Source organism: Schistocerca americana, chromosome X, assembly GCF_021461395.2.
Source record: "Schistocerca americana isolate TAMUIC-IGC-003095 chromosome X, iqSchAmer2.1, whole genome shotgun sequence".
NCBI classification, from domain to species: domain Eukaryota; kingdom Metazoa; phylum Arthropoda; class Insecta; order Orthoptera; family Acrididae; genus Schistocerca; species Schistocerca americana.
The window spans coordinates 949,762,432-949,782,618 of NC_060130.1; the positions used below are offsets into that span (position 1 = coordinate 949,762,432).

General features: G+C 41.2%; 1 protein-coding gene across 1 annotated transcript in view; it reads right to left on the minus strand.

Annotated features, from left to right (window-relative positions):
* The window catches only part of LOC124556828, a 554,569-nt gene that overhangs the window by 492,461 nt on the left and 41,921 nt on the right, over nucleotides 1-20,187 (minus strand). The window contains exon 2 of the mRNA XM_047130843.1: nucleotides 9,808-9,894. The gene's annotated coding sequence lies outside the window, so the exon portion shown is untranslated. The remainder of the gene's footprint in view (nucleotides 1-9,807; nucleotides 9,895-20,187) is intronic.

Sequence of the window (20,187 nt, forward strand, 5' to 3'; positions counted from 1 at the left end):
CTTCTCATGAAATTCCAATTACCAACTTTCTCCTGTGAATGCGAAAATATTTTGTTCATACCGACCTACATAGGGAGAAATGATCAGCATGATAAAATAAAGGAAATCAGAGCTCGTAAGGAAAGATATAGGTGTTCGTTCTTTCCGCGCCCTATACGAGATTAGAATAATAGAGAATTGTGAAGGTGGTTCGATGAACCCTCTGCCATGCACTTAAATGTGATTTGCAGGATATCCATGTAGATGTAGATGTAAATGTAGAAGAGGGTGGACAGGTGTAGTGTAAGCAGTCTCTTTAGTAGACTTGTTGCATATTCTAAGTGTTCTGCCAATAAATCACGGTCTTTGATGTGCTTTCCCAGAATATTATCTATGTGATCGTTCCAATTTGTTATTCGTAACTGTAATCCCTAAGTTTTTGGTTAAATGTATAGCCTTTAGTTTTGTACGTTTTGTACTGTATCCAAAGTTTTGCGAATTCCTTTTAATACTCATGTGGACGACTTCACACTTTTCATTGTTTAGAGGCAATGGCAACTTTTCATACCATACTGATATGTTTTCGAAATCGTTTTGCGATTCATTTTGATGATCTGATGACTTCATAAGACGATAACTGACAGCATCATTCTGCAAACAATCTAAGAGGGCTGCTCAGATGTCTCCGAAATATTTTTATAGACCAAGAACAGCAGAGGAGCTGTAACACTTCCTTGGGGAACGCCAGATATTATTCTGTTATACTCAGCGCGTTTCTGTCAGTGACTACGAACTGTGACCTTTGTCACAGGAAATCACGAATCCAGTCGAGCAACTGAGACGATACTCCACAGGTACGCAATTTGGTTAGAAGTCGCCTTCTGGAAATCTAAAAATATGGAACGAATTTGACATCCGCTGCCGATAGCATTCATTACTTCGTGAGAATAAAGATATAATTGAGTTCCGCAAGAACGACATTTTAAGAATTCGTGTTGGCTGCCTGTCAATTAATCGCTCCATTTGAGGTATCCGATACTGTTCGAACACAGCATATGTTCCAAAATCCTATTGCAAATCAACGTTAGCGATGTGAGTGTGTACTTCAATGGATAACTTCTACTTCCTTTCTTCGGTTCTGGTGTGACTTGTGCAACTTTCCAGTCGTTAGGTACGGATCTTTCTAGGAGCGAGCAGTTGTATATGATTGCTAAGCATAGGGCTATTGTATCAGCATACTCTGAAAGGAACCCGACTAGTATACAATTTGGTCTAGAGACCTTCCCTTTATTTAGTGATTCACAGCTTCACTGCTTGCTCAATGTACAGATCGAATTAACACTGGGGAGTGTTTACAACCCTGTCTCACTGCATTCTCAGCTGTTGCTTCCCTTTTATGTCCCTCGACTCTTATAATTGTAGTTTGATTTCTGTCCAGGTTCCGAATAACCTTTCATTTGCTGTACTTTATCCCTGATACCTTTAGAATTTCACGGAGTGTATTCCGGATAACACCGTAAAAAGTTTTATCCAAATCTACAAGCCCTGTAAACGGAGGTTTATTTTTATTCAGTCTTTCTTGTAAGCTAAGTCGAAGGGCAGTACTTTCTCTCGTGTCCCTATATTTTACTGGGCCTCAAACAGATCTTTCCCGAACTCTGAATACATAGGCCACCGTAATCGTATACGAAAACCTCTATTCCATCAAAACGGAGGCAGCTGCACAAATTTTGAAATTAGATCTGTATTCACAGGCAAGCTATGTTGCAGGAACAGAGTACATTGCTTTTGTAGCTGATTTTTTTTATTTTTTATTTTACTTTTTTAGTGGTTTTGTGGGATAGGACAGAAAAGGGCTAATATTGCTACGACGTATCATCCGTGACTCACTGCTTTTAGAAGCAGTATACTCTCACGTATTACTTATAGCTGATGCTGAGAAACATAGCACGTGGAGACGGGCAGATTCGCTAGGAGCGGCGGCAGGCGTCCCACGGCGCCGAGTAATAGGGTTGTCAGTTCGCTGATTTATGCCTCGCTCCCTCAGTTTCCCAGACTACAAACACTAGTTACCTCTGCTTTTTCTCAGATGAGAACATACCCAATAAATGGTGTCAAGTCTTTAGTGAAATCACGATACAACCATTCTAGCTTACGCTTCGTGTAGTTACTGAAAATGACTCGGCATTTCCGTGGACAAGGACATCGTCGGCTTCTTTCGTTATCTTTGGCCAAATGAATGAACTGTTCCCAATGATTTCACTCGCAATGCAATTTACTCATAGGAGGACAATAAAGAAACTGTTGGCTGGTATGTTTAGAGAATTCTTTATACCTTATTGTTGGCGTTTTTCGGTTTTATGAAGAGGGACATTTCGTTTGTCACCGGCGTTTATTTTAAATATGTACGCTCCCGCAGCCACTAACAGCTGTATGAATGTGAAAGTAGATATAGATTTGTTATTTGCCAGTAAACGTGAGATCAAAACAAAACATAGTATCTAATACGAAGGGAATAGGAACATTTACGAGAACCCAAGCTGTCTGAGGAGCTTTATGGATACCTTTTGAAAATCAACTGTAAATGAGTGATAAGAAGTTACGCCTAAATGCATTTTATACTTTTGTCCCAAATGTACACATATAATAATGTGAAGTTAGACAAAAGGTCGAGACAGGCGTTATTTCTCACTGGGGAACTGTGAACAATGTATGACCACGCATACGTGAACATTTGAAACGGAAAATATTGCGGTTCAATTTTAATTTAACTTATTTTCTTTCAATTTTATTAATTATCATGAGTTAAATAGATGCATCACAGCAACCAACATCGGAATTAAGAGGGAGAACTTTGAAATTTTGTTTTAGCGTACTTTCGTAGTCGTTTTGATAGTGTGAGTGCGAATATCTAGCTCTTCCTCGAAGTCACAATGTTCTAGTAGCCCCTCACCTAAAAAACGTTGACTCTAAGGCAGAGAGAGTAGTAGTTCGGACTAACAACTCAGGAAACAGGGCACGACACATATATAACAAACCGATAGACACATCACTTTGCAATTTTTGTAGTAAGTTCTTCCAGTATCAACGGATGAAAGCGGCATATAGTTCGGCTGTATGACGGAATTTGCTGTTGTGCGTAAGCAAACTAATGGGAATGAGTCCTAACAGAACTAGCATGCTCTAAAGTATCGAAAAGAGATATTGAATAAGACGTAACTTATAGGGTGCATACTTAACCGAGAAAATCAACACATCCAAATAACGGATCGGTGAGTGATATGGTACTCGAATGGGTGAATGTTTGCAATTATAATGTGTTCATCTAGAGTTATAGTGATGTAACTATGCTTTTTGAGCCGGCCGGTGTGGCCGAGCGGTTCTTGGCGCTTCAGTCTGGAACCGCACGACCGCTACGGTCGCAGGTTCGAGTCCTGCCTCGGGCATGGCTGTGTGTTATGTCCTTAGGTTAGATAGGTTTAAATAGTTCTAAGTTCTAGGAGACTGATGACCTCAGATATTAAGTCCCATAGTGCCTAGAGCCATTTGAATTTATGCCTTTTTAAGTCGCAATGGGTTATAATATAGTTGTATTCAGCAGAGCAGTATTAGGCCTACAAGAGCAAAATATGAAAGCGATCGTTGACGACACAGTGCAGTTTCAGTAGTCTTAGAAATCAACAATTTTTCCATTCGCCAGTTACTGCTACAAAAAGTCTGACAGTGAACGTCAACGCGTGTGCAATCTCATCTCTCCACTTGCAAGAAAAACATAGAAACTTACTTGCTTCGATGTATTGGGAGATACAAAAGTTACGCGTAGAGAATAGAAAGGCGTGTTGAAAAGTAATGCCTCCGAATTTTTCAATCTGCTCTCAATATCGACTAAAATACAACATCCCATGCACACTACTCAGTCAACCTTCCTACTGCGGCGACGCAAGTTGCAGTCCTCTGCCGCTAGAGGACTCCGAATTGTAGCGTGTAACAAGGAGGTGTGTAAGGTAACTACGTCGGTGCATGCGGAACAGCGCGCTGTAATCCATCAGAAAACTGAAACCACGAACACGAAGAATTCGTCCACACATGGAGGACTCCTTCCTCCAAAGCGCTGCGGCATCTGCAACAATCCGACGCCTTGAGTTCAATCTCATCGATCCTCCATACCATCCCGACTTGGCCCATCCAGTTTTCACCTGTTTCCAAAATTTAAAGAAAGTTTTCGAGGACTTCTCCTTTGATAGTGATGAACCGTTGCAAGCAGGGCTGAGGTTATGGCTCTGTTAACAAAGTGAAACATTCTACATTGACAGTACCTTCAAATTGGTTGGTTGATTGCTCTAAGGGAGGGGACCAAACAGCGAGGGCGTCAGTGCCATCGGATTAGGGAAGGATGGGGCAGGAAGTCGGGCGTGCCCTTTCAAGGGAACCATCCCGACATTTTCCTGAAGCGATTTAGGGAAATCACGGAAAACCTAAACAAGGATGGCCGGACGCGGATTTGGACCGTCGTCCTCCCGAATGCGAGTAGTGTGTGCTAACCACTGCCCCACATCGCTCAGTCTCCCCAAACTGGTCTCGCTCTGAAGGAAACGTGTTCGTCACTTGGGTGTCTATGTTGAGAAATAAATATGTAGGCAAGAAGAATAATCTACATCTACGTACATACTCCGCAAGTTATCGTAGAGCGCATGGGGAGGGTACCACATACCACTTTTAGTCATTTCCTTTCCTGTTTCAATCGCAGTTAGTGAGGGAAAAACGACTGTCTATAAGCCTCCGTACGATTCCGCTCGTCCTATCTTCGTGGTCCCTACGAGAAATGTACGTTGGCGGCTGTAGAAGCGATCTGCAGTCGGCCTCAAGAGCCGGTTCGTTAAATTCCCGCAATAGAAAAGAGCGTCGTCTTCCTTTCAGGAATCGCAATTGTAGAAGCATAACGTTAATTAAGTTTTTTATTTAAAAATCTCTGCCGGCCGGTGTGGCCGTGCGGTTAAAGGCGCTTCAGTCTGGAACCGCGTGACGGCTACGGTCGCAGGTTCGAATCCTGCCTCGGGCATGGATGTGTGTGACGTCCTTAGATTAGTTAGGTTTAATTAGTTCTAAGTTCTAGGCGACTGATGACTTCAGAAGTTAAGTCGCATAGTGCTCAGAGCCATTTGAACCATTAAAAATCTCTAAGAGTTTTCATATTAAAATCCGGTGGCATTACTTTTCAGCACTCCGTCGTACATACTCCTAATTACTAACACTTGCTGACTTTTTTATTTATTTATTTTTTTTTACAAAGGTAAGGACGTATGGTGTATCCAACAGAATTTATGACTAAACCGAGGATTTTCTGGCAGTGGGGACGCAGCATGTTACCTTGGATGGAGAGTCGACGACAGAAGCAAAAGTAATTTGAGGTGTGCCCGAGTGAAGTGTATTGTGCCACTTGCTGTTCATTTTGTATACTGCTGACCTGTGTAGGATGTATGCTTCGCCCATCGCCGGCGAAGCATACATCTTACACCTGTCAAATCTGTCAGACAATATTAACCCCGGACTTTTTGCAGATGAAGCAGTTATCTTTAAAGAATATTGCTCAAGTGTGAGAAATCCATATCAAATAGGACCGACAGGGTATACTGAACGTATTCAAGGAGGGCAGTACGAATGGTCACAGGTTCGATTGACTCGTGGGAGAACTTGACGGAATTGCTCAAAAATCCGAATTGCTGATCGCTAGAAGACAGACGTTAATTAACCCCAGAAGGCTAGTTGCAAAGTATCAAAAACTAATATTAAGTCAACAAACTAGAGATATGCTTCCGCGCATTGTGTATCATTCCCGCAGAGATTGAGTAGACCAAGCGAGCATAGAGATATTTAAGCACTAATTTTTCCCGTCAGTCATACGCGACTGAAACGGAAAGAAATCTTATGATATGGTACAGTGTCAAGTACCCTCTGCCATGAACTTCTCAGTGGTTTATATAGTATAGAGGTAGAGGCATATGTGAAGCCTAGCCGCTCACCTAATAAACATTGACTCTAAGGCAGAGAGAGTAGTAGTTCGGACTAACAACTCAGAAACCAGGGCACAACACATATATAACAAACCGATAGATACATCACTGTGCAGAGCAATTTTTCTAGTACTTTCTTCCAGTATCAACGGATGAACGCGGCATATAGTTAGGTTGTATGACGGAATTTGCTGTTGTGTGTAAGCAAACTACTGGGAATGACGCTTAACAGAACTAGCATGCTCTAAAATATCGAAAAGAGGTATCGGATAAGACGTAACTTAAAGGGTGCATACTTAACCCAAAAAACTCGTGAGAGAGCTTGATGGAATTGCTGAAAAATCCGAATTGCTGATCGCTAGAAGACAGACGCTAATTAACCCACGAAGGCTAGTTGCAAAGTATCAAAAACTAATATTAAGTCAACAAACTAGAGATATGCTTCCGCGCATTGTGTATCATTCCCGCACAGATTGAGTAGACCAAACGAGCATAGAGATATTTAAGCACTCATTTTTCCCGTCAGTCATACGCGACTGAAACGGAAAGAAATCGTATGATATGGTACAATGTCAAGTACCCTCTGCCATTAACTTCTCGGTGGTTTATATAGTATAGAGGTAGAGGCATATGTGAAGCCTTGACCTTAAACCGTTTATTTATTAAACGGTTTGCCATATGAGGTGGGATACTTCTAGGTACAGGAACTTCATTTTGCGTCAGATTTTAACGTTGTTTTTCTAGCTGGCAAAGTGGGCATGTGACGGGCTAGGAAACCAAAGACCTAGGTATCATTCGTCGATCGGTGGAAGAGTACTTTTTTCTCAATTATCGCTTGTTTTACCTCTGGCAATAATCAATTAGTGAGAAAAATGTCATATTGCACCCTAGTTTCATCATTCACTTTCGCCTGGGTGGGTAAGTCACTTCTAACAGTGGAGAAAGCCAAGGCTATACAACCTCCTCAAATAAGACCATACCTAGTAGGAATGGTTCAAATGGCTCTGAGCACTATGGGACTTAACTTCTGAGATCATCAGTCCCATAGAACTTAGAACTACTTAAACCTAACTAACCTAAGGACATCACACACATCCATGCTCGAGGCAGGATTCGAACCTGCGACCGTAGCGACCGCGCGGTTCTAGACCGTAGCGCCTAGAACCTAGTAAGGAGCAAGGGTGTTAAAACCAGCATTCGGGCTGATGACAGCATTACTGTTAATCGTTGGAGGAGTCCATGTGCTCAATACCGTGGAACGTGTCTCATCCAAGAAGGTAATAAACAGTTACAGTCCTACAAAGCCGACAGCATGTCTATTTCTTTTAGTTCATACTCAGTCACATAGAATTTCAACTCGACAGTTTATTTATAATTGCTAAAAAGATTCGAACTGGGGTTGCCACTAGTTCGTGGTGGAAAGTAGCAAGTAAGACTCGATCATTTGCCAATGTTTATGAAACATCTTGAAGTTATCGCACAAAAAATTCGTGTTAGGAACAACATTACATAAGGCTGAGTGAAATAAACTGGGCAGCATAAGGAGAAATCTTACGTGCAAGAGCATAAACGATTGAGTGTTCAGTTGCCGAATACTATGCTAGGTGTGGACTACAAGCAATTATGTCAACAAGATTGATATCCAACTAAACGAAACAATGAGAATTGACACTGGCGCACTGAATTAATACGAGTTCCCTGGAATCGTATCCTACCTGGTATAACAGCTTATGATCTCAGACCATCACAGGCAGTGGACCCAGAATTGACGAAGGTATGCAACAGATCAATACCTAGAATCCCCACAATCAACAAATTTCTTTCTCACATTCCACATACTGGGCTTAAATGTAGAACGACAACAGGATCTCTCAAGAGTCTCCATTCACCTGCTCCTTGCGATTTAGAAGAGCACTGGAGAGCTAAATGGTCATTGCGTGGGACAAGGGCTGCAGAATCAGACTGCTCCAACCATACCGCGTATAGGCGTGTACCAGTCAAGAGAAATGGAGCCGCCTCGACCACATCAGAACCAGATGCAAAGGAACATTTTATAAATGAGAATTCCATACAGTCCGGACTGTGATTATAAATTATAAATTACGTCACATTATTATGGAATACCGAATATGAAGATTTCAAGCCCACTGGAACGACTTCCTAAAGGTCTCTCCAGAGGCAGTTATATGATTACGTCGCCTGGTCATAAAGTATGATACTGATAAAATTTCTTAATGATCCCTTGCTATAATTTTACTCTGATTGTTTATATTTTCGTATGTCTGGTTAGTGTGTTATTTTTCATATACGTCATATTTTACTGTAGTTTTGCCATACACTTTGTAATAATAATTAGTAACTATCTTCAATGTTGTACACTTATATGAAAAATATAGCGTGGGCTGACAACGCGTTGCGCCAGAAGATGCTGCACGCTAATGGGTGATTGTGCTTGCCTCACTGTGTGTCGGAGCACGAGAATGTAAGGAAATAAGAAATAAGGTGCTTACATACCCTGCAGGCCTTGTCGCTGTGACACATCACATGGTGCTCTTTTTTCCGAAGTACTTGCAATTCGTGCTATTGCTTTTATGAATGACAATAATCAGTCGCAATGGTAATCGCAGCTTAGATTAGAATATCCCTTCGTTTTGTATTCTTGGCAAATGCATAATTTCGGCTGTGTAGGCATTTTCAAGTGTATGATACAACCAGTAAATCGAATACATATTGGCTACAGTCAAAACTTACGTTGGTCATTATGACAGTCAGTGTGACACATTATTGTCACTGAAATATTTATTTCGGCTGTGGCCTACTTGCAACTAAAAAAATAGTTTTATGCTGTGAAATGTATATTTAGATAAACTGTTGCTGAAACGACATCCATAAAAAGGACACTGCTATCATATCTGGGTCACCATATTGGGGTCACCATAAACTCTGTTTAAAGAGTGCTGGATACAAACTGTATTAATACGCCTACAAACCTATAATGCTTATTCAGAAAAAAACATTATTAATTGTCTCACTAAAAGCTCCATTCAATGAGCATGAGAAAAAGAGCCAAACTTAACTTACTCTTATCGGGAAAATTAAGCAAAAGAACCGTAATTTCTACTAGGGAATCAAAATGTTGCATAAATTGTCCAATAAAATGAAATATATAACTAAAAGCAACATGTTTAGGAACTCAGTTAAAGCATCTGTCTTATGCACAAAACTTACTGTACGTTAAGGAACTAATTACACAACACAAAGTCGTGTATGATAGAAAAAAATGTTGCTTTGTCAAAAATTTAAAAAACTAAACATCGCTCTCATTCCACAATATGCTCTCAGTGTATATTGTGTATTACTGGATCAACAGTATGATCAGGATCAGTGATGAGAAATTCTAACACACTTTCATCTTTCTGAGCTGCTGTATTTTGGAAGGATGACTCAGTTTTTCAGGCAGACCAAGCGATGGACACAGAATATAATGAAAAGACGGGGACAATTCTGTGGTCCTTACGTCAGACGGAATGATGTGTGTTTGGTGTGTACGGTGAGTGCGGTGAGTTGTGTGAGATGTGAATATATTGTATAATGCTAACTCTGGAATTAACTAGACCTGCATGTTTGTTATCTTTTATACTTATGTAGTGTTTTGTATGACGCTGACATGTCTACTACTGCTGGGAAATGATATGTGGGTGCCTAGGCATCTGACTAAGTAGCTAAATATTTCTGGTGAAGTAATTTGCGAAGAACTTAAAGAGATGTTGAAGGGAATGAGATGGTGCATTGTAGCTAGCACCAGAAGTCTGCTTACGTCTTCTGTTCAGTCCTCAACTGCTGCAGCCGCACCGTTGCTGGACAGATTTGGCCTTCTTTGTTGGATGTCTTCAGGGTTGATGTCCTGCAAAAACAATAACGTACATGTCACAAAAGCGTCTAAGACAAACAAGCAGTTAAATACCATTTATTTATCTTACGCAAATGATGGTGGGGATATGAGTTTTGAGTCAATTTTCTACTCAATTGTGAACTCGAAACTCCGAACGCATGTAAAATTGATCAATTAGTCTTCTTGAAAATTTTCTAAGAGCTGAAATCTCTTCAACGGCTTCTTTATACATAAATATTGCCGAAGCAGTATAGAGGTAGCCATTATTATATAAGTACATTGAAAATACTTATGATTTCTACCAACACGCTAGACCCAATCCTATACTTTCACCATCATTTTTAACGTGTGTGATTAGGTATAATAATGAATATTCAGTATTCGCAACGACGTGTGGGGCTTACAAAGCTTTGGTGAGAAAAGATTAGTCCATACTATACAGGGTGTTCCAGAAATGTTGTGACGAACTTCGAGGAGTTGTAGAGGGTGTTCTGAGGAACAAATCGAGGATAGGAAACCGTGTACGGAAACGTCATCCAACGAAGCTACAAAATGTCGAAGTTACAGGTGCCACCGCCTGCCACTAGGCACCGATTAGGCAGAGAAGGTGACTTTGTGCGCTGAACGTCTCGAAATGTTTGTTATTCAGTGATCGCGATTGATTTCGATGATCGCCAGTGCAGGAGATGGCGCTAGTTGCCGTGCAGAACGGCCCTGTCTCCTAGGAATGCGATGCTCTGTTGCCTCGTTGGATGACGGTTTCGTGCATGGGTTTCCAGCCGCAGCTTATTTTTCTCCTGACACGTTCTAAAATATCCAGTGTTTTTCGGTATACAGGAGAAAAATAAACTGCATACGGAAACCTATGTCCGAAACCGTCATCCACCGAAGCAACAGAGCATCACATTCATAGGAGACAAGGCCTGTCTTCGCAGCAGCTAGCTCGATCTTCTCCACTGGCGATCGTGGCAATCGATCGCGATCATTGAATAACAACAAACATTGCGAGGCATTCCGCCTACGGTCCGTCAGCATAAAAAGTCACGGTTACTACCGAAGAGGTGGCCTGCTGGCAAACGCTGGCGCCTAAACTTCGAAGAGGTTCAAATGGCTCTGAGCACTATGGGACTTAACTTCTGAGGTGATCAGTCCCCTAGAACTTAGAACTACTTATACCTAACTAACCTAAGGACATCACACACATCCATGCCCGAGGCAGGATTCGAACACGCCACCGTAGCGGTCACGCGGTTCCAGACTGTAGCGCCTAGAACCGCTCGGCCACTCCGGCCGGCCAAACACAGGTTCCTATCCTCTCGATGCGTTCCTCAAGACCTCTCTACAACCCCTCGAAGTTTGCTCACCCTGCGTTCAAAGAATGTAGACTCTTCACTCTTACACGTACTAGGCTGTCGTGGCTTCTTTACTTTCAATATAAATAAAAACTTCCAACGCTACATTGAAATCGTTCGAAATATAAGTGAAATGTAAGTTTTTCAAATGATGGAGCACAGCAATCATTCGTCCTTTTCTTTCAGGTTTTATTAGGCAAATATAGGTTTCGGCTAGTGCCCAGCCATTGTCAATGCACTATTTCATAGTAACAATACATATCCCGGTACGTCAGTCCCCTGTTGTTGGGGCTTCTGCCACAGTTCAGGTGCATTTGCATAAAATAGAGAACCAGCATAATGAAGTTTTAAGCATGATCTTCTGAAACACTGTTAATGCACGTACTGCCGAATTTGTGACTAATAATATGATGACTGCTGTGTTTCGCATCATCTGAAAAATTTATTTTTTCCAGTTACCCTTAGATGCTACCCAATTTCTGTTGCAGTTTTAGTAATAGTCTAAAGTTATTTGGTCTGAAAATATATAGAAACGCCGTAAGGTATTCTATTATATTACTGTAGCATTAACTTTAGTTAAATATAGGTTGACTCTTACAGAGGAGATAACAAGTAGCCAAATTTTACAAAGGTATTTATTTATTTAAAATAGCGTCGTTACCGGTTTCGCGCAGACAGGTTCATCTTCAGACTGTTTGTTCACGTTAAGATACATTTTAGATTAGCTTTCACTTTTTGTTTTCCCAAATGATGAAATTTCCCTGGGATGTGGTGCCCTACAACCAAAACAAGATGTGGGATAATATCTTTTTAACTGTAATAGTGTCTCACAACAATTTTGACGATGTAAACAAATTATTTAAGTGAAGGTGTTTTGGGTATTTACATTGAAAAACCTGTGCTGTTACTTTCCAGTGCTGCATGATTACAAGCAGTCAGCACTGGAATGTAAATGGCGCGGATTTGAAGTGTATCTTAACATGAAGGAGCTGTCTGAAGATGAACCTGTCGGCTGGAAACCGGTAACGGCACTATTGAAATAAATAAATATCATTGTAAAAAGTGCCTGGCTGCTGTTATCCTCTCTGTAAGAGTCAATTTGTCTCTTGTACACAGCCACGGGCTCAGAATATCACTTTTCGACAAAATAGCAATAACTTTAATTTGCTTATCGCTTAGTTCAGCGTTTGGTGCTGTTAGTGTTAGAGGTTTCTACAGTTTTGATGACGTCATGCTGCAGTCAGAGAAGCAAGTTTTTGACAAAATGTGTCATTATTCATTCACATAAGACAAGAAATTGGCTACCGTAAACAGCTTAAGTTGAAGCAATGAAACCGTGTAATGCTCTTATTGAACAGCAGAAATATCTGTGTCAGCAACTTGTAACACGTTATCAACCTGAGAATGGCAAAGCACTCTAGTTTTCGCGTCCGTGCAAAGGTTCCAGCCTTCTATAACACACAAGCCTTATCGCGTTACTCCAACATGTTTTCACACACTTTACCAGTGGATCTGTTCGTTTGAATTGCAGTTTGGAAACTGCAAGGGAAGGCTGAAAATGTTGATTAGTGTTTAAAGTCAGATGAGAAAGACGTTTATTGCATTTGCATCCGCACTCCGCAAGCCACCTCACGTCTTGTGGTGGAGGATACTTACTGATACCACCATCTTTTCTCCCCGTCCCTGTTCTACATCTATCTACATCTACATCCATACTTCGCAAGCCACCTGACGGTGTGTGGCGGAGGATACCCTGAGTACCTCTATCGGTTCTCCCTTCTATTCCAGTCTCGTATTGTTCGTGGAAAGAAGGATTGTCGGTATGCTTCTGTGAGGGCTCTAATCTCTCTGATTTTATCCTCATGGTCTCTTCGCGAGATATGTGTAGGAGGGAGCAATATACTGCTTGACTCTTCGGTGAAGGTATGTTCTCGAAACTTTAACAAAAGCCCGTACCGAGCTACTGAGCGTCTCTCCTGCAGAGTCTTCCACTGGAGTTTATCTATCATCTCCGTAACGCTTTCGCGATTACTAAATGATCCTGTAACGAAGCGCGCTGCTCTCCGTTGGATCTTCTCTATCTCTTCTATCTACCCTATCTGGTGGGCGAACCAGCGTACTGTAACCTACTTCCTTTGTTTTCGGATTGCATTTCCTTAGGATTCTTCCAATGAATTTCAGTCTGGCATCTGCTTTACCGACGATCAACTTTATATGATCATTCCATTTTAAATCACTCCTAATGCGTACTCCCAGATAATTTATGGAATTAACTGCTTCCAGTTGCTGACCTGCTATTTTGTAGCTAAATGATAAGGGATCTATCTTTCTATGTATTTGCAGCACATTACACTTGTCTACATTGAGATTGAATTGCCATTCCCTGCACCATGCGTCAATTCGCTGCAGATCCTCCTGCAATTCAGTACAATTTTCCATTGTTACAACCTCTTGATACACCACAGCATCATCTGCAAAAAGCGTCAGTGAACTTCCGATGTCATCCACAAGGTCATTTATGTATATTGTGAATAGCAACGGTCCTATGACACTCCCCTGCGGCACACCTGAAATCACTCTTACTTCGGAAGACTTCTCTCCATTGAGAATGACATGCTGCGTACTGTTATCTAGGAACTCTTCAATCCAATCACACAATTGGTCTGATAGTCCACATGCTCTTACTTTGTTCATTAAACGACTGTGGGGAACTGTATCGAACGCCTTGCGGAAGTCAAGAAACACGGCATCTACCTGTGAACCCTTGTCTATGGCCCTCTGAGTCTCGTGGACGAATAGCGCGAGCTGGGTTTCACACGACCGTCTTTTTCGAAACCCATGCTGATTCCTACAGAGTAGATTTCTAGTCTCCAGAAAAGTCATTATACTCGAACATAATACTCGACTAAGGTGTGTGGTAACAACTGTCGAGAAACCTCCATATGAATTCTACTTTGTCTGATTTACTCGTCACGGACATTTCGCGAGACGTGAGTGGGAGGCAGTAATATAGTGACAAACTGCCTATTGGCTTCTGTCTCGGGTTGCCCTACTCTTCTTAGGACGCCCGCTTTCGGAATTTCAGCATTAAGCCTTTGCATGATACACAATGCCTTGATGTAGTATCTGTCACTGGAATTTGTTGAGCATCTCGGTAACGCTTCTGCGTTTACAAAACCACCCCATAATAAAACATGTCGCTCTTCGTTCAACCTTATCTATCTATCCTAGTAATCCAAGGGTCCCAGACTGATGAACACTCAAGAATCGGTTTTAGGGTTGTTTGGTAAACTACCTCTTTTATAGATGAATTATTTTTTCTTAAGAGCCGGCCAATGAATCTCAGTTTGGCATTTGAATTCTACATTAGGTTGCTCCTGTCGGTTACGCCTAGGTATTTTAAAACAGTTACTGTTTCCAGCAGTGTTTGCCGAATACCATATTCGAACAGTAGCAGATGAGACACAAATTGAGATACGACAAAAATGGGGAAGATAATGACCCGTATTTTTATGAAGTAACCGTGCCTGCATTTTCTTGAAGTGATCAGGGAAACAACGGAAAACCTAAATCTGGAAGTTCGAGTACGGGTTTGAGTCCACTTCCTCCAGAACGCGAGTCACATGTCATACCACTGCGCCACATCATTGGGTCTCTGGAACGGGTGTTGATTGTATCCATAGTGGATGCTGTTGAACTCGGTGATTGTAGTGTGAACGTCGTGTGGTTATAAACAACTGTCTCATTTCATAATTCAATTGTTTTTAAAGGCTGTCGTTCCATTGTTGGGGGAACAATTTAAAGGCAACGATAGACTGAAGACGCCAGGATGGCGCTGAAATATCATTTGACAACAAAATATATAGAAGAAAAGAATTGCATTTTGAATAAGGTAGGAATCCGTCGTCCAATACTTCTAACTCACGTCATCCTAACACAGTCGTGAGTGCTAATGGTATGTTGTAGCTATAGTTGTAGGAAACTATAAAACTTGCAATGAAAAATAATGAGATATTCTAAATAACAATCTAGGTAATTTGTCTTTGCCAAAGATGCAAAGATGTAGTATTTTTCAAGGCTTCTTAATCTTTACAAAACAAAAGAGGACAATAAATGTTACTGATTGTGAAACAGCAGGAATGCAACATTTCTGATTGCTCTAAATAAACGTAAGTTTTACGTAAAGTGAACCATAACGATAAACGTATAAGTTCCATCACATAGTTTAAAACTTCCTGGATCCAAAGATATCTCCCACATTTTCCGGAGCATTCTTCACGCCACCGTTCTTTTAGTAATCACGTGACATTCTAAAACTAAAGTAACTTTCCCTCCAGCATTTTGTGACTGTTGTCTCGGATTTGATAGCAGAATGCCTGGCACTAGTACTGTGTCTGCTGCTAAGGATCGATTGTTAAGTAACAAAACGTTAACTTCAGAAGTTGCAAACTCCACGTTCTTTTGGAATGAAGGCGGAACAAAAAAGAACGAAAGACACAAGGAGCTTTCTCTTCGGGAAATGTCAACGCAGACGTCTCTTTAGTGTCAAAAGTATGTTGAAATGACTAACAGTATAGTAGATGGGCTCTATAACGGCAGCGAAGTATGAGGAAGATGGGAACTCAGTATGGTGTGGTACTATAACATTAACCATGGACCTTGCAATTGGTGGGGTGGCTTGCATGCCTCAGCGTTACAGATAGCCGTACCGTACGTGCAACCACAGTGGAGGAGTATCTGTTGAGAGTCCAGACAAACGTGTGGTTCCTCAAGAGGGGCAGCAGTATTTTCAGTAGTTGCAGGGGCAACAGTCTGGATGATTGACTTATCTGATACTGTAACACCAACAAAAGTGGCCTTGCTGTGCTGGTACTGCGAACGGCTGAGAGCAAGGGGAAACTACAGCCGTAATTTTTCCCAAGGGCATGCAGCCCTACTATAAGGTTACATAATGATGATGACGTCCCCTTGGGTAAAATATTCCGGAGGTAAAATAGTCCCCCATTTGGATCTCCGGGCGGGAACTACTCAGGAGGACGTCGTTATCAGGAGAAACAAAACTGACGTTCTACGGATAGAAACGTGGAATGTGAGATCCATGAATCGGAGAGGTATGTTAGAAAATTTAAGAAGGGGGATGGATAGGTTAAAGTCAGATATAGTGGGAATAAGTGAAGTCCGATGGCAGGAGGAACAGGACTCCTGGTCGGGTGGATACAGGGTTATAAATACAAAATCAAATAGGGGTAATGCAGGAGTAGGTTTAATAATGAATAAGAAAACAGGACTACGGGTAAGCTACTATTGACAGCAGCGTGAACGCATTAATGTAGCCAAGACAGACACGAAGTCCACGCCCACCACAGTAGTACAAGTTTATATTTCACCTAGCTCCGCAGATGATGAAGATATTGAAAAAATGTATGATGAGGTAAACGAAAGGAGACGAAAATATAATTGCGTTGAGGGACAGCAATTCGATAGTAGAAAAATGAAGAGAAGGAAAAATAGCAAGTGAATATGGAATGGGGAAAAGAAATGAAAGAGGAAGCCGTCTGGTAGAATTTTGCACAGAGCATAATTTAATCATCGCTGACATTTGGTTTAAGAATCGTGACAAAAGGCTGCGTGCGTGGAAGGGACGTAGAGACACCGGAAGGTTTCAGATTTATTATATAATGGTGAGACAGAGATTTCGGGACAAGATTTTGGATTACAGGAGCAGATATGGACACTCACTATTATTTATTAGTTATGAACTGTAGATTAAAACTGAAGAAAATGCAAAAATGTAGGAAATTAAGAAATTGGAATCTCGATAAAGTGACAAAACCTGCGGTTCTTGAGAGATTACAAGGGAGCATTGGGATGATTGACTGAAACAGCAGAAAGGAATGCAGTAGAAGACGAATAGCTAGCTTCGAGACATAACATATTGCAGGTAGCAGAGGGTCAAATAGGTTAAAGGGACAAGGCCTAACAGAAATCCTCGGATAACCCAAGAGATATTGAATTTAACTGTTGAAAGGAGAAAATAAAAATGCAGCAAATGAAGAAAGGGAAAGGGGATATAAACGCCTAAAGTATTAGATTGACAGAAAGTACAAAATGGTTAATCAGGAATGGCTAGAGGACAAATTCAGAAGCATATGTCACTAGGGTATAGGTATATACCGTCTACAGGAAAATTAAAAAGAGGTGTTTGCAGAAAAGAGACGCAGCTGTATAAATATCAAGAGCTCGGATGGAAAACCAGTTATAAGGAAAGAAGGTAAAGCTGAAAGCTGGAAGAAGTGTATAGAGGGTCCATCCATACAAGAGAGATGGAAGAGGACATAAATGAAGATGAGATGGGAGATATGATACTGAGAGAAGAATTTGAAAGAACAGTGAACGACCTTAGTCGAAACAAGGCCCCGGGAGTTGACAATATTCCGTCAGAACTACTGACTGCCTTTGGAGAGCTAGCCATAACAAAACTTCTTCCATACGGTGTGCAAGATGCAAGAATCAAACGAAATACCCTTAGGCTTCAAGAAGAATGTAATAATTCCAATTACAAAGAAATCAGTTGTTGACAGGTGTGAATATTACCGAACTGGTAGTTCAATAAGTCATAGCTGCAAAATACTGACACGAATTGTTTACAGAAGAATGGAAAAACTTGTTGAAGCCAACCTCGCAGAAGATCAATTTGGATTCCGGAGAAACTTAGGAACACAGCTTATCTTAGCAGATAGGTTAAGGAAAGAGAGACTTAGTTTATGGCATTTGTAGACATAGAGAAAGCTTTTGACAATGTTGTCTGGAGGATTCTCTTTGAAATATTGAAGATAACAGGGATAAAATACAGGCAGCGAAAGGCTATGTACAACTTGTACAGAAACCAGAAGGCAGTTATAAGAGTCGAGGGACGTGAAAGGGAAGCAACGGTTGAGAATGGAGAAAGACAGGGTTGTAGCCTATCCCCAGTGTTATTCAATCTGTGCACTGAGTAAGCAGTGAAGAATACCAAAGAAAAATTTGAAGTGTTAACTAAAGTTCAGAGAGAATAAATAAAAATTTTGAGATTTGCCGATGACATTGTAGTTATGTCAGAGACAGTAAGGGACTTGGAAAAATAATTGAGCGGAATGGACAGTGTCTTGAGAGGAGGATGTAACACGAACATTAACAAAAGCAGAACAAGGATAATGGAATGTGGTCGAATTAAATCAGTCGGTGTTGAGAGAATTAGATAGGAGAACGAGGTGCTAAAGGGAGTAGACGAGTTTTGCTGTTTGGGCAGCCAAATAACTGATGATGACCGAAGTAGAGAGGATATAAAATGCAGACTGGCAATGTCAAAAATAGCGTTTTTGAATAAGAGAAATTGGTTAACATCGAATACAGATTTATGTGTTAGGAAGTCTCTTCTGAAACTATTTGTATGGAGTGTAGCGATGTATGGAAGTGAAACATGGTCGATAAAGAGTTTAGACAAGAAGAGAATAAAAGCTTTTGAAAGTGGGTGCTACAGAAGAATGCTGAAGATTAGATGGATGACTCAGGAACTAACGAGGAGGTACTGAACAGAGTTGGGGAGAACAGAAATTTGCCGGTGATCTGACTAGAAGAAGTGATCGGTTGGCAGGATGCATTCTGAGTCATAAAGAAAGCACTAATTTAGTCCTGGAGATAAGTGGGGGAGGGGAGGGGAATTCGTAGAGGGAGATTAAGAGATGAATACACTAAGCAGATTCAGAAGTATGTAGATTGCAGTAGTTATTCGGGACGAAGAGGCTTTCGTAGTGTGGGGTGGCGTCGAGAGCTACATCAAACGAGTTTTCGGACTCAAGATCACAGCGACTATAACGTGAGAAACCGTAAAATTACGAAGTTGTGTAAATTTAATCTAGATTGCGAAAGGTTAGTGCCTTATCTCAATCATCACGAACTAATGAAAATTGTATGACACTCTTAACATTTATTTCGGATATCAGTTTACATGAACTGTTGTTTCCTTATGCAGACGAAAGTAGTGTTGTTGCACTCAGCATCACTGTTTGGAGGACACCGCTATACGATATGTTTTGCTGCGCCCACCTCGACACATTTAGAAAAATTGTCTAAGTTTCCCCGTGGCTGGAACACATTCAGGATGTTGCGCAGCCGTTGCGGGCTGCGGCCCTTGAGGCATCAGATCCGAGAGGCGTCGGATGTGTCGATGATGTATCACCTCGCATGGGAGGAAGGGGGGGGGGGGTACTGACGGGTGACAAGCTACGGGACCAAGTCCTACTCACGTCCGACCGGCGAATGCGCAAGCCATCTAGAACTAACTACTATTTATTTGCTTATTTTCGATAGCAGCTCCGCTGTCTAGATTCTATGACGGACCCCGCATTCTATTAATGACCAGATTAAAATAATAGTTACAATAATTTAATCATACAGAATTAAGCATTCAGTCACAATTCGTATGTACAATGTAGTTTTGAAGCACAATAACAGTATGAAGAACAACAGTTCTGATAGTAGTTAGTACAGCCTATTACTACTTAATCTAACAGATATGAACTATTTGGAAAACCGACGAAAAGTAACTAATAGACTGTAAGAGAGAAAGACGCATAGAAACCAGTAGGAGATGTGTGGGTAGTCCCATCGCAACCGCTGGGCCTTGGGATGTACATTGTGTGAACAGCCCGCGGCTAGTTACGTACATTCTGTTACTATTCCACTGTTACGCAATCCTTCAGATGTGACTATTTGAGCATTTGCTCCCGCTCCAGGGCAGCTGATTGTATTCACTAAGAAACACTGTTTTGATTATGAAGTTGCAGGTGTATTTTCCATTGAAAGGTGTTGTTATTATCACATTAATCTAATTTTGATAGCTTTCTAAGCCTAAGTGTTTGATCTGTTCCAGATGTGGGAAGAGCACATCTTTTTTCTATCGTCCAGGCAGCGT